Below are 15,872 nucleotides of genomic sequence, written 5' to 3' on the forward strand. Positions count from 1 at the left end.
CAAGGCGTATTTTCAACGTCTGATTATGTCTCTCTACGAGACCGGCTGCTTCAGGATGGCGCACACAATGGAACTTCCACTGGTACCCCAATAGAAGGGAAACATGCTTCATAAGCTCGGATGAGAATGGCTGGCCGTTATCTGAATACACGACCCTAGGGAGTCCATAGCGGGGAAAGAATTCACGAACCAACTGCCTGGCAGTGGTCGCGGCTGTGTAATCTGGGACTGGATATGCTTCTGTCCACCTGGACAAAGCGCATACAACTACGAGGACATACTTGAAACCTCGACATCGCTCCATCTGAATATAATCCATCTGGAGGACTTCAAAAGGGTGGTCAGGAGGTTGGAATCCACCTTGTTCCACCGGGACACTTTTACCTGGATTGAACTGGCAACATATCATACAGGTACGGACTTTCTGCTTGGCTGCAGCTCGTAAGTGCTTGTTGAACCAAAGGTTTTGAATACTGTCTAACATAGCTTTTTCTCCTAGATGTGCTGGACTATGTGCGGTATTGATAATGACTTGAACCATAGAGTCGGGGAGAAACCATGTGGCTTTTCCCTTCGTCACCCATCCCTGATCTGTCTGGACCCCTCCTTGTTCGGACCATTTCTTGATTTCTTCGGGAGTAGCATGTAACTGTATGTCTATGACATCTTGTGTAGGGTCCTTAACTGTCATACAAGTAGCCGGGTCTGAAGTGGGTGTCTGTGTCATGTTAACTGGAATGTCTGGAGTCTGAGCTGTAAGCTTGGCTGTTCGATCTGCTAGATCGTTACCCTGGGAAATGATATCAGTAACTTTCGTATGTGCTTTGCACTTCATGATAGCAATAGCTGTCGGTAAATGTATTGCATCTAACAGAGCTTGAATGAGGAGACCATGCTGAATCTTGGTTCCATGGGAAGTCATGAAACCTCTCTCTTGCCAGAGCACTCCGAAGTCGTGTACGACTCCGAATGCGTAACGTGAATCTGTGTATATGTTTACTTTCAGGTTCTTAGCACGTATGCAGGCTTGGGTCAGAGCAACTAGCTCTGCTGCTTGAGCAGACAGGGTGTCAATACGGTGCGTTTCTATAACATCGGTTTCAGTAGTCACTGCATACGCGGCTACTAGTTCTCCTGTACTTGTTCTCATACATGAACCATCCACATAAAGTGTCAGGTCGGGATTAGGTAATGCGATGTCTGTCAGGTCTTGTCTTGGCTTGGTCACAGTGTTAACAACTTCCACACAGTCATGTGTGGCAGGATTTGAAGTAACTGACGGTAACAGTGTGGCAGGATTTAGAATGTTGCAGCGTCTGATTTCTATGTGTGGCTGGAACAGTGTCAGTTCATAACCTGTTAAACGTGCAATTGTCAAGTGCTGAGTCTGTGTTCGGTTTAAAAGAACTTCCACGGAGTGTGGAACTTGTACTGTCAGGGAGTGTCCTAATACTATGGAATCACTTTGTCTGATAGCTAGTGCTGTGGCTGCAACTGACTTGAGGCACGCAGGCAGAGCCTGGGCCACTGGATCTAATGTGCTAGAAAAATAAGCACAGGGCTTGTATTGTCCTGCTTGATCTTGTGTGAGAACAGATAATGCAGTACCATCACGTTCTGTGACAAAAAGTGTAAAAGGCTTACTGTAGTTCGGTGTTGCTAGAACAGGTGCTTGGCATAAGGCTTTCTTTAACTCATTAAAAACAAGTGTATGTTCCTGGGTCCAAGGGAGGACAGTCGATACGGCTGCCTCCTGTGTCATTAACTGTATCAGTGGCTTGGCTAGAAATGCATACTGAGGAATCCATTGTCTGCAGTAAGAAGTGAGGCCGATAAAAGCTCGTACCTCCTTCTGTGTCTTGGGCTGTGGAAGACTCGCTATTAGCTGGATACGGTCTGGTGTCAACTGCCTACCCCTCTTGGACAGTAAGTGTCCTAAGTATACCACTTGCTGGACACAGAATTGAAGCTTCGAAGGGGACACCTTGTGCCCCATCTCGGCTAGGAAATACAGGACTGTAAGTGACGCACGCTCGCAGTCACGTTCAGAACGGGCTGTGATCAGTAGATCATCGACATACTGGAGCAGGGCAGTGTCAGTTGGCATGTGAATATTGTCTAGTTGTCTCTTAAGTGCTTGACTGTAAATGCTAGGACTTTCTGTGAAACCTTGAGGAGCTCGTGTGAATTTATAGCTTCTTCCATTTAAACAGACACCGAAAAGGTACTGGCTGTCTGGATGAATGGGGACACTGAAAAATGCGTTCTTGAGATCGATAACAGTGAAGAACGTAGCTTCAGAATCAATAGCTGTCAATAAGGATGAAATATCTGGGACTACTGGGTACTGAGGTATGATACATTTATTAAGTTCTCGAAGGTCAATCACTAATCGATATACTGGAGGTGCATTTGGATCAGTACGTTTCATGACTGGAATGATAGGAGAATTACATACATTGGAGTCAGTTGCTACAACCACTCCTTGAGCAGTAAGCTCGTCAATAATTTTGGATAAGGCTGTTACAGCCTCAGGTGGCAATCTGTACTGTCTGATTCGTGGCAAAACTACACCTTGCTTGAGAGTCACACGATGGGGTGTGATTTGCATACATCCTACATCAGTTGGACCTTCCGCCCATAAATGCTGTGGTACATTCAATAATCTTGGATCAAAATCACGTAATACATAGGGACCTTTAAAGTCTCGTAAAAACAATCGGACTCCTTCTGGGGAACAGCATATAACTGCACCTAATTCTTTTAATGTCTTGATGCCTAACAAATTTTCTGGACATGCTTTCGTGAGTAACAAATCAGTAGTTCGGGACAATGGACCTACTTCTAGAGTAACTGGTTTTGAAATTTCATTGACAATCGGTTTTCCTGAAAATCCAAGGGAAACATTTCTAGAGCCTGAGAGCGGAGCCCCTGGAACCTCGTCATGACTGATAGTAGTCCTACTTGCCCCTGTATCAATCAGAAACTTTCTGTCTTTCCCTAATACTTGACTGTGTACATAGGGACCCTCTTGATCTACAGGTATCTCGATGAGAGGCAAGCCTACCTCCCTCTCTAGGCTGTTTCATGAATACTGCTGGTACTCTGGATACTCAGACTGTGCATACTGGTACATCTGCTGTGTAACGTGCTGTGTGGCAGCTATAGGCTGCGGTACTGTAACTGTCTGTTGTGCATTCTGTGGTAACTGGGAAGTCTGTAAAACTTGTTCTTGTCTAGGCGGACGTGGTCTTTCTTTAGTCTTACCAGTAGCTATGTTGTGTTTCAGAACTGCACACTCGTTTATAAAATGACCTGGCTGTTTACAATAATTGCAGGTCCCTTTAACGGCAGCTGCAGGATAACTGGCTTGATTCGGACCCCTCTTCTGACTGTCTTGCGGAACAGATTGGGCAACTAATACTTTCATTTTCGTGTCTTTCATACGTCTCCTTTCGTGTTCTTGCTCTTCCCTGATTCTGTTCTGGTGATACTGGAGCATCTGAAGCCTTTGTGACGGGGTATTAGCTTGCCAGGTACTTTCGACTTTCAAAACTCGATTTTTAACTTGTGGACTTGAATTCTCGACTAGTTTGGTAACAAAAAGATGAGGGTATGACTCGCTACTCGTTTTCAAACCACTGTTAATAATAAAACATTTTTCAAATCTAGAATAAAAATCACTAGTGTCTTCATCCTGTTTCTGTTTGCATGCTGAGATTGCATCCCAGTCTTCCTTTTTCGTGGCTAGTAACCTTGGCAAAACTTGTATCAATAACTCGGGCAATTCTTTACATTTGTCCCCAAGACCGGTACCTGGTACTCGTATATTATCTTCAGCTTCTAGAGCTGTCCAATCTATCTTTTTCTCTCCCACCTCCCATTCTTTTTCCTTGAGTTTTTCATATACCCCTGCGGGCAACAGGACTTTTAACATTTTAATGATATCAGGATACGTGTATTCTCCCATACGGAGCATGTCTTTTAATTCTCGATGGAACCCTGCTGGATCTTTATCGTGACAGGGAATTAACTTTTTCATCTCTAAGAGTTCCATCTTTGTAATGGGGGTGTAAACAAATACTCGTTCTTGGCCACCACCCGTTCCTCTAACTGGATGTACTTCTCGTAACGGATGCTGTCTGTCTATGTAAAATGATTTACTTTCTGGAGGTGAGACATGAACAAAATGCGGATTCAGAAACGTTCTATATTTGTGGCGCTGTTCTAGAATGATACTAATTAAATCGGTACCTAAACCTCTCCATCTATACTGGAGTAACTCGTTCAGAACATCATGTAACGGACCTGGATCAGAATGTTGTCCCTCATACAGTGTAATGAGGTGCTGGATCATATACATACCCACCAGTCGCTGCTCGGCTGGGGGCAGTTTCAGAAACATTTGTGCCACTATTTCGTCTGGAAAAGTGGTAGAATCAGTAGTCCATCGGACTGCTGATCGGGCTAGTTCTTGTTCATGCATAGTACCAAGTTCACTATAACCGATTCGTGATTTCAGAATGTGATCGGTAGCTTGAAATACTTGTTCAAGAGAACCTTGTTCTGGTGCTGGAGGAGGGAAAACTTTCTTGTGTTCTGGGCGTGAATGTCGGTCGGGAAGTCTAGTTCTACCTACATACGCTATTCTGGTGGGATTCTCGTCGTTTACCTCTTCAGTATCAGAGGCGTCTTCTTTCTCGGACACTTGTGCTGCTTTACGTTTCTCGTGTAACCTTATTATTTCCTTACGAATTTTCTTGTACATACTCTCTATACTAGCTAGTGTCTTGTGTCTTCCCTCGGCTATATGATCACTCCACCTTGTCAGGACTTTCATTTCGGTCGGATCTTTATCTGGATAATCTTGTTCCCTTATTAAACAATTAATTAGAAACTTTAAAAGCATGAGCTGAGTCTCAGCTTTCCTTTGAGACATGGCTTCGCCAATACTTTCTGGGTCTGCTCCTGTACGGATGAAACGATATATTCTGTCTAGATCTTCTTTCATATCCGGTAGGGTGTCCAAATACTCGGTTACCCGTCTTACACGCAATGAATATATGACCATATCATTATTTCCTGGGACTGGATCATAACGGCATTCGGTGAGAGCTCGCTTGATATCTGCAACGGACTGGGGTTTAGGCGTACGCTGTAACGCACGTTCATGTAGCTCAAGTAACGTTACACGTTTGTGTTGCGGCGGGGTTCCCGGAGGACTTCCCCCCGAGGCCCCTAGACTAGAATCATCGACGGGTATCGCACGGGCTGGGAGAGTGACGGACGTGGCGGGTACTTGTACTGTGGGCTGGACCGGGGGAACTGTAACAGATGCTGTAACATTAACTGGACCCACGGGGCCAGCGACTGGAGAAACAGGAATTACATTATTTACGGGAGCTGGCGGAACAGGATTAGCATATTCTGGGACTGTGTCGTCCAAATAGGACGAGAGGAAAATATCAGCTGCGGTCGGTTTGTGACGTAGCTTAATCGGAACTAATGGCGGCGGGAAATTACTGGATGCTTCCGGGGTTGCTTTTGGCAAGCCCTCGGCAAGAAGAGGATACATACCCTTAATAAGGGCATTTCTCTGTCTGTCTGACTGTTCGGCTTTAACTCGTTCACCTACTTCGATTAATTCCCTTTCTTGGGCTCTTTCTGAGGATTCCCTACTTAATTCTGTTTTTCTGATTTCTTTTTCGGTTCTTTTATGAGATTCTTTGCGCCATAACTCGATGGCATCTTTCTGGGACTGTCTGGATTTCTTTTTCCATAATGCTTCTTCTACTCGCATGATGCACTCGGCATCCCATGTACCTGATACAGGCCATCTATATTTCTCCTCGAGATGTCTGGTATAATCAGACCATAAGTCTAGATATAATATGGCACTTATGCCATGCTTATGATACATAAAATGACCTGGACTGTCCCTAGGCGGGACAGGAACTGCTTCTTCGAGCAGACCTTTTCTGGTTTTTAACTGACGTAACTTCGAAAACAGAGGCATGACTTAGACTGGAATCTAGACACAATATAATACACAATAAACACAATAATAACTTGAAAACAAATCACTCATACCACGACATTGAAAACACATGAAATAACATTTAAAATAACAGTTCGAACAGAATACTACCTGGAATACTGAGAACAGAAACACATGAATTTCTCGAGAACAGAACTTACTGGAATGACTAAATGCACTGCTAAAACAGTACGAAACTTACCGGTCTCATAAAGAGACACGTCAGGACCCGCATCCACCTAGGTGGACACTTCGTGTTGGATCTGTGTACCCAAACCCACGGACCAGAGACAAATTAATTGACCCTGTCTAGATACTACCCCAGCAACGGTACTCACCGGGCAGCAAGAACGGAAGGCCTCGGACTGGACTGGACTGCTACGACGACGGAAGGACGAACTTCGGACTTCAGTTACAGGTGGGCCTCTGGATACCTCGGACCTTGGACTCTCGGCTTGGGCTCTGGTCGGGACTCGCCGCGTTCCTCCACCGCCTCGTCTGGATGCTGGACCGCAACCTCCGTCTCCTCCGTGGGCCTGAGGGATACTTGAAGCAGAAATATCTGCACGTGGCCGGTATGGTTCCGTCACGGCTGCAGAGGATCAGGGGGCCTGCGTGGCTTCTCCGGCGCGTGGGGAAAGGGCAAGTCCCTGTTCGGGCGCCATTATGTGGTAAATAAATAATTAATTACCGGTTCTATTTTTCAGGATACTCTATAAACAGATAGCTCAATAAATAAGAGTCAAGATTCGAGGTAGCTGGAGTTTACAGGCTTTAATCAGGCATAAAGGACAGGAACAGGACAGCCTGCATGGGAATAGGATGGCAGCTGCCGGGGGCAGGATCTGGGAATAAGGGAATGGACAACTTTTTATATACTTAAACAAATACATTACATTCAATACAGTAGGCGTAGCAGTAGGTGTGGTTTGTAGCAGTCGCGAAAGATAAGAGTGAAAATGATGTAACAAGAGGCGTGTACAGGGCGTATACATAGACATGTGATGCAAACGTAACAGAATATGTCATAAATGGGGCGGAAACATGGAGGGGGCCACCTGAGCAGCTGGGACCTCTAACCTAGTGGTGTGCGCAAACTGGCAATGACGTGTTACCAGGAGGAATTGGGGCCATGACTTCTGCGCTAGAAGAGGAGACTAAAGTCTGGAGTGTCAGAGCGACATGTACCCAGGCATATCTAGTATCTGGTGTTTAGAGTACATGTTGATAGAATCCAAAAGTTATCAGGGTAAAGGCTAATGGACGCTAAGACTGGTGCATGCATATTTCTACATGTATTGTGTGTGCGAGGAATATTCTATGAATATTAATACAGTATTTCTCTTACATGGAGACATAAAGGCTAGACCATGACGGAAACTATTGATACGATTCAGTAGCTTAGGAATGCAGAGAAGGAGGGCTGGACTGATAACTAGAAGCATAACATACTCTTGGCAGACTGGGAGGCAGAGCCAGGCCGGGCCGGGCACTGCGAGGCATGAAGTAAGCGAAGGGTCAGGGATACAGGTGGGGGCTGTATCGCTCCTTGGAGAGGGTTCAGGAGACAGGAGCTGAATCTGAGTCCGGGCCCTTTTGAGGCCTAGAAACGGGGACAATTCAATGAATTAACGTGCACACTGTAAAATGTGGCAACGCAGGTTTACATAGGCCTAATATTCGTTGTTTTCACGAACTGGCATACTAGAGATGGACACAACTATAATTGCGTCTTTAATCGATCTGAGGGGAATACATATGCATATTAATCATGCACATATAACATAGGATGGGGAACACGTAGGCACATATAACAGGGCAAAATTTACTTTTCCACATGGCTCACAGGCATTCTAGGATATATAGTCCTCACTTCTGGGGGTTCGGGCTTCTCATAATAGGGCAATACCTGGCCCCCTCCCCCCCTACATAGGGATCTATCCTCTTCCTTAATAGATGGACGTTGGGCAATTTCTCCTGTACTGGAAGGTCGGGCTCCTTCATTATAAGGTGGCGGACTTCTCGTAAAAATGTCATCTAAAAATTCATCGTCTGACTCCCCAGGCGCTCCCCAATGCTTACTCTTTTCTGTCCTTTTCTCTCCCTCCGAAGGGTTACCTGCTGGCATCATGGGAAACAGACCCTCAACAATCATACTCTGTCTCCACTGTTTCATCCTTTTATCCCTGGTCTCTTGTTTCAGTCTGGGGTACCACTTGGTCAGACCTTTGTCCATCCGGGGTTTCTCTCTTTCAAAAGCCTCAATCTCCCATTCCTCTAATGCCTCATACTGCGTTAATCTCGGTCTGGGATGTAATTCATTCATTCGGGTTCTCAAATTAAATAAAATTCTACCATTGAAAGTACCATCTAACGGAAAAGCCAATACTCCGTCATCTTTTGTGTACTTCACCCAATTCTCCAACCACACACAGGTATTGTACCCTCGGTCAAACATCATGAATGAGGCGGGAGTATTCGGTGGCGGGACAATAACGCCCTCTCTAGATTTAATCGGTTTGTCCGTTTTGAAATAATTCTTTACCCTACTTACAAGGGACATCTTTCTCTTTCCTCCGTACATAATATCGTATCTATTGGCTTTCCACTGATCCCTTTCAAACCCTTGGTTTCTCGGATCGGGTCTAGTCTCTGGACAATACGAGTGCCACATACGATTTCTACGCTTAATTCTGTTTACAAAGCTACTTCCAATCAGAATGCGCCTTGCAACGCCGTGCGACCAATGGGGTGCACGCGTTCAGATAGTTTCGACCAATGGGTGCGCGGCCCCTTCGTGAGACAGTTCTCACTCCTCGGCGCTTCACCCCTCATTTACAATTCCAGCCCCGCTACCCGCCCGTTGCTTCTACCAATCCCAGCGCGGCACGGAGTGACGTCAGAGACGCTTCGCGGCTGACTCCCTCCCTTCACAAGGTAACGGAAACTTTCTTTCTTTCTAAAGTGCTCAGTGCTTGGTTATTTAACAACGAATACACATTCGCCACAGTGCTCAAGTGTCTAGACAGAAAGATTTCTTTTACTGCAAGTAAACTACTTCCATTTACTTTTCACGCGCTGCGGGTAGATCTCTTCCACCTACCCTTCACTCTAGCATCGGTGAACCTGTTATTCCCCTAAACTCATCCACTTCTCCGGGATATATCCGAGTCTAAGGTTTCTCAGCGGACCCCTTTGCTTTCGCCCATGCTCCGAGGAACCTGCTACTCTTCCGATGTGACCCTTACTAGGTTACGCCACTATGGGAATTTTGCCAATGAACCTCGTTACTAACATTTATTCACACATGTATTCAGAAAACCCTAGTTAGTGCTTTCCGGTTATCCTAACCTGCACCTAACTTTCCTTAAGCCTGTGACCTCAGGACAATGGATTCTATTCACCACTTGCCCTTTCAATTCCCCGGGAAGTTCGGACAACAAGAAACAATACGGTTTACTAACGCATGGATTAATACATATAACAATATAAGAACAAGAATAATAGCAATACAAAAATTCATGAATTTCAGCAGCGTATTCACAAGAGAGTGATCGGGTCCCTCGGAACAGCCGCTCTTATAGCAGCATTAATGTACTTAGCAGCTACCGACTTAACTAGTCTAACTAGTCCTACCTAACCTTTAGCTAGTCCCTAACCATCCTCTGATCTACCAGAAAACTGATAGAGCGCGCGAGGTCACCCGGCCAATGATTTCGCCGTTTCCGGCTTCAGGGCCCATATACTTTCAATTCACACTACTCATTGACAGGGCGACTTCACGGGCTGCTACCAATTGTGTGTGTTCCCTACTATTATTACTTAGTGTACCCGACTTACCATCCACCGATACGGATACCTATGACTTCAATGGATCAGGGGCCTAGCTGTAAAAGGAAAGGCAGCAAATGCAATTTCAAATGACATTCAATACTGTTTGTAAATGACCACGGACAACTGGAAGTTTTAAAATGTTTATCTAAAGTTCGTTTTGTTCGTGCATGAGATACACAAGAATAAGGCAATCAATAACCAAGATAATGTAAATTATGTAACTATAGAGAAATAAAGACAGGGTAATCATTAAATGCAATAATGATGTGCAAAGAGAAATATACTATGCAATTCAGGGCAAGAAATCTCTAGAAAACTTAAGTAAGGCCGTTCTAGACCAAATCAGAAAATGACAAAATGCAATGCAAAATATGATTTCTAAAAGGTAGGGTAACATAGGAACATATCAAGAAAATATGCAAATGACTTTACATTTCAAGTGTTGCGGCAAAAGGCATGGAAAAATCACCATATGCAAAGGTGTAACTTTATTAAAGCAAAAGTGAGAAAGATAGAAAGGTGCAAGTTTAAAGAATTTAGAGCAGTATTTACCTAGACTGGTGTGGAAACCAAACCCTGGCCACGGGTCAGTTAAAGACAGGAAACCCTCAAGGAAGGATACCCCTCAAAGGACAGCAGGTGCAGAACGGACACCCAGGACAGGACAGGATACCCTCGGAATAGGAATCAGGACAGGACCCTCAGGACAGGACAGCAAACCCTCAGGACAGGACCGCACCCGCAGTTTGGACGCAACGCCTGCGCTCCACCCTCTCTGCAGCTACCGATCAAGACCCCGATTGGGTCAGCGAACTCCCAGCAAAGTGCTTCGCCAGCACTTTAAGGTTCAATAAAAACCTTAGTCTATGGTCAAATTCGGACAGAGTGCTCCGCAGCTCTCTGTATCTTCAGTCACCTATTGAGTACGATGGGTCAGTGACAGGTCAGCTAAACCAGACAAGTCGGACAAATTCCCTAGGTGAACCCAGGGTAGATATACTCTTTTGGGACAGTGTACCACCCCCCAATGTTGCAAAGTGTCAGAATCCCTCAATTTGGATTTGTCCTAAGATAGGATTTGGGTAACACACCAATCAGAATAGACTATTTAGAGGCCTAATTTACATCTCTGGGTACCGCCTAGCGAGATTGGGGTTCCCATGAGAAACTGCACAGAAATACAATGACAATTGTACAAAGTAACAGAATGGGGACACATGATTTCGTCCAGCCGAGTTTTGCAGGTCAGTTCTCAGGAGCATCTTGCCCATCACTGCCAACTGGCGGAGTTCCATCAGCCAAGGTTGTCGGTGCCCCAGAAAGTCGCACATGCGTAGAAGGGACCTCCAAGATGGCTTTTGTGCAGTCAGACCCCCATTCCCCGCGGTACATGAAAAGTAAGCGAGAACAAATTAATACATAAAAATACCGTTATGAAAACACATCACAGGGTTTGTACTTTCAACTTATCACTAAGAAATATACTTATGCAGTCTAAATGTTAGCTACATATACACATACACATGAGCAGTGGCACGAGCAGTACCACGTTGTAGGCAAAGCTATGAATTACGCATGCGCATAAATTTCCCTCCACTTCTGCAGACCCGTCAGGACACGTGAGTGTGACTGACGCATGCGCAGTAACTAAATACAAGCGGCGGCCATATTTTACGGACACGGATTAAATGTATTAGGAATACACATAGGCAAGCTTCTTAATCCTTATTCAAACTTAATATAAACGTTAGTGAGACGTACACTTATTACCTTGTTACACATAAACGAGGTTCATGAATACAGCAAGTCCGCAAAATATGCGAAGCTTTGCTTCATCACCACCATCTCGACCATACGTGAAAGTTCCGGATGAACTATCTGCCAATAGGTCACTATCTTGGAGCATGTCCAAGTAATGTGTGCAAAATCGGCACCCTGGGTGCTACATCTCAGACATGTGCTAGGACTAGAGGGATCTATGCAGTGCATTTTACTGGGTGACACAGGAATTTGAAATGAATCAAATTGTGCCGATAGTTGGGGCTTACCCTCCAGATCTGAGTGCAGCACCAATTCAATTGCATATCCGTGATTATTATTATTATTATTATTATTATTATTATTATTATGCGTTCTTATATAGCGCTCGAATACCCGTAGGCATCTCGGCGCTTGCCTTGGGAACCCGTCCTGGCTTTCCCCTGTGAGATACACGTACTGGGCATCCCCAAGGTGAAAGCCAGGCATCCCGCCGCGGGGGGGGTGCGGGGGGGGGCGTAGTGGAGATTAAGCAAGCTGCTGCCCAGAGCTGCAGAGTGTGAACCCATGATTGGAGTAGGCACCGAAACGAGAATTATCGAGTCCGTGGATATTTGGGCTCAAGACCCTGCCGCGTCGGGAATTGAACCCTGGTCCCGGGTCTGACCTCTGCTTCAGGGTCTACCTCCTCTAACCAGTGAGCCACACTTCTCCACCTGATTGCCTGACCAAGGTCACGTTTCCACGCCGCCCTCACACCACTTCCCGACTAAGGAGCATGGAAATCACTGCCTTGTACATCTTGGCCACGAGGTGACTGCCATATCCATTTTTTATAACCCCTGTCAGTAATGCAAAATCTGGTGGTTCTAATGGGTAGCAGGAGAGGCTTGCTCTTAGTGCTCTCTGCAGGCTTAATAGCACAAAATGGTCCATTACCGTGGCGTCGGAAACGGGGATCCTCAGTGCGCGAAAACACATGACCCTTAGGGAAAAGATCACAATCTGTTGCTGCAGGACGACTGGTTGGCACGCCTCGACCTCAAGGATGCATACCTGTCTGTCCCCATCTCCTCCCCGAACCCCACTGCAGGTTTTCCAATTCAAGTGGAGGGAGCAGGTCTTCGAGTTGCGACCCTCTTGTTCGGCCTGTCATCAACACCCTGGTGCTTTACCTAGCTCTTCAAGCTGGTGGTGGAACATCTATGAGCCCTGGGCATCAGGCTGATTATCTACTTGAACGACATCCTGTTGATGGATCAGTCTTGAGGCCGTATGATATCTCTTCTGAATACCACCATATCTCTGCTTCAAAGTTTAGGGTTCACCTTCAACCAGCAGAAATCGGACATGGTCCCGCAGCAGAGCATGCTATTCATGGGCTTACAGATCGACTCCAGGGCTGCGACCCTGAATCTCCTGGAGCACAAAATCACCAAGATCAAGAAGGAACTGAGGAAGGTTTTCCGACGGGACAGAATATCTCTACGTCAGCTGGCCAGGATTGTTGGTTTGTTATCATCATCGATAAAGGCCATCTTTCCCGGGCAGCTGCACTACAGAACATTTGAGAGACCAAAGGCATCCCACCTCCGGAGGTGACTCAATTACTACGAGCTGGTGGCTCTGCCACAGGAAGCCAAGCCGGAGCTCCAGTGGAAGATCGACCACATGGAAGCATGGAAAGGTCGTGCGATCTTTGGCTCACAACCGGACCTAGTGATGGAGCGAATGCCAGTCGCCTGAGTTGGAGCACCAGGTGTGGATCGATCTCCATGGGATGTAGATGGGCAGAGGAGGAACTCAATCTCCAAATACATTGCCTATAGCTACTGGTGGGCTCTTTTGCCATTCGGTCCCTTACGAGGGACAGAGTTTCATGCTGTGTGCTCCTTCAGATGGACAACACAACAGCGGTGCAGTAAATCAACCAACTGAGCGGTACCCTATCCAGAGCCCTAGCGGAGCTGGCCAAAAACGTCTGGCACTACTGTCTCCACCGTCCACCTCTTTGACAGCAGAATACCTACCCAGGGCCCAGAACTCCGTAGCGGACTGGAATTTCAGGCACTTCTGGATTGCCAGCGACTGGAGACTCAACCCAAAGGTTTTCCGGGTACTGACGGCACTTTGGGGACCTTGCCAGGTGGACCTATTTGCTTCCAGATGGAATGCTCAGCTACCCCGATACTTCAGCTGGAGACCGGACCTGGGGGAGGAAGCGGTAGACGCCTTCCTTCAGGATTGGTCATCGGTACTGGCCTACCCTTTCCTCCCTTCCTCTTTATCCAGCGGGTGGCAGCGCAGGCCCGGCGCCAAAAGGCCTCGATCATACTGGTCACTCCGATATGGCGATCACAGGCATGGTTCCCGTCTCTCCTGGAGCTGGTTCGGGCCACCCCGGTACGACTTCCATCGTACGGACAGGTCCTGGTGGACCCTAATAATAATAATAAAGAGGTTTATAGAGCACCTGGTACGCCATCTTGGCGTGTCCCCGCGCTGTGACCCTCTAGGCCAACCACATCCCCTGGTTCTCCAGGGCCATCTTCACCTCATGGCATGGAGGATTTCAGGCGACGCTGACAGGACATCAGACTTTCGCAGGAGGCTGAATTCCTTATCCAGCAGGCTTGGGCCCCAGGGACCCTCAAGAGGTATAGATTTGCTTGAAGGAGATGGTTACGTTGGTGTGTGGAGAGACACCTAGATTCCGTGGGCACCAGCGTTACAGATATAGTGAACTTCTTGGCGGAACTTTTTCAGAAAGGATTGGCCTATTGCACCATCAACTCCTTCAGATCGGCTATTTCAGCGGGTCATACATGGGTGGGTAACGTTCCTGTGGGGGAGCATCCCTGGGTGAGTAAAATACTAAAAGGCATCAGGATTCCCCGTCCCCCCGAACCTCGCTACACGGGTCTTTGGGACGTCAATCTCGTCCTACGCCTATTGGCATCTTGGCAGGACAATCAGTACCTGTCCAGGAAGGTAATATCAGCAAAGCTGGCAATGTTGCTCTGCCTCAGCTTGTGCAAGAGATCTTCAGGCACGAGACATGAGGGCATTTGATCTATCTGCCAGAATTTTTACCCCTGAGGGGGTTACATTCAACATCTCAAGGAGAACAAAGACGAGTACCAGGTCGGTATCCTAGGCAGCTTTTCCTGAGTCTCCAAAATTGTGTGTGGTCAGATGCCTAAAGGCCTATGAGGAAATAACATTGGAGGTACGTCGTCCAGGGGAACAGCAACTTCTAATTGCCATTAAGAAACCCTTCAAGGCCGTGTCATCCCCGACCATTGCCTGGTGGGTGAGATGGATCATGGCATAGGCGGACATCAATACTAGTGAGTTTGGAGCACATTCCACTAGAGGGGCTATGGCTTCCAAGGCTGGGCAGACTGGAAGATATTATGAATGCGGCGGATTGGTCATCGGATTCCACTTTCAAAAAGTTTTATTTCAAACCAATCCATGACGCAGGCACTCTGGTGGTAAGAAAGCTTTGAAAATGCTTAATCCTCGCCTCCGGTCCTGACAGAATAAAACATTTCCTAGTTAACATGAAGGAAAGTTTCAATTCTATTAAGGACGCGGAGGCGAGGATTATCCCCCTGGCATACTCTTCTGATGCCTCCCTTCCTAGGAGGAAGTATGATAAAACATTCATGGAGTCTACAGATAACCGAACGGGATCATGTGATGGTCAGGGAGAAATGAATTTATGTCTCTACTGTGGTTTATTGTTATGCTTGATAAAATTGTATTGACGTTGTTTGGCAACTGATTCCTGTATGGTACTTCAATGCCTAATGCGAAGTTAGGATTTTCCTGGAGCTCATTTGATGTTCATTCGCAAAAGGTCTTTTTGCATGTTTTGGCATGCATCAAAAATTCGCAAAATAAGAAATAGCAAAAATGTGCGATTCCTTATTTTGCCATAGCATTTAAGGAATTCCTTAAATGCTATGCTATGTATGTAGCATTTTTGAATTGCGATTTTTGTTTAAGAATTCGCAAATTACCACCAACTTGTAGTTGATGGTAATTTGCGAAGTCTTTAAAAAATGCACAATTTAGCATTTTTTATGGAGGCATGTGACGCACACACATGCCCATAGGGCATGTATGTGCGCCATATGCACACACATGTACATTTCAGGGGTGCAGCAGGGTGTCTTTGAGACACCCCTGAAATATTTCTCAAATTGCGATTAGCAAATTGCGAATTCGCAATTTG

This window comes from Lissotriton helveticus, chromosome 12, assembly GCF_964261635.1.
Source record: "Lissotriton helveticus chromosome 12, aLisHel1.1, whole genome shotgun sequence".
NCBI classification, from domain to species: Eukaryota; Metazoa; Chordata; class Amphibia; order Caudata; family Salamandridae; genus Lissotriton; species Lissotriton helveticus.